This window comes from Morone saxatilis, unplaced genomic scaffold (genome assembly GCF_004916995.1).
Source record: "Morone saxatilis isolate NCDOM2014 unplaced genomic scaffold, NCSU_SB_2.0 Contig18, whole genome shotgun sequence".
Taxonomy (NCBI): domain Eukaryota; kingdom Metazoa; phylum Chordata; class Actinopteri; family Moronidae; genus Morone; species Morone saxatilis.
In genome coordinates this window covers 11,482,403-11,482,698 of record NW_023339740.1, presented here as the reverse complement: position 1 = coordinate 11,482,698, position 296 = coordinate 11,482,403, and the positions used below count along the sequence as shown (strand labels likewise).

At 51.4% G+C, this 296-nt stretch overlaps 1 protein-coding gene across 1 annotated transcript in view; it reads left to right on the top strand.

Moving 5' to 3' along the window:
- Positions 1-296, top strand: part of foxp4 (forkhead box P4) — a gene marked incomplete in the record, with an annotated part of 89,073 nt that overhangs the window by 74,878 nt on the left and 13,899 nt on the right.

Here is a 296-nt window from a genome sequence, read left to right as displayed (position 1 = left end):
AAATCAGGAAGAGGCGTGTTCTGTCACCGCTGGAGACGAGCCTCAGGGTCAGGGATTGGAGGAGGAGGGGCAGGGGAGGAGCGTCAGGAATGGAAACAAAGCTTGGCCTCAATTAACAGGGTTCGACTGTTGCCGTGGTGATGTGGCACGGTTGCAGCCTTAATGAAGTACCTGTTAAACAGCCCCGCCCCCTCCAGTCAGCTTAAATGGTACAGAGAGGGGGCAGAGTAAAGACAAGGCCATGCACACATTTTTTATACATATAGACAATACACACAAACACACATACACACTGG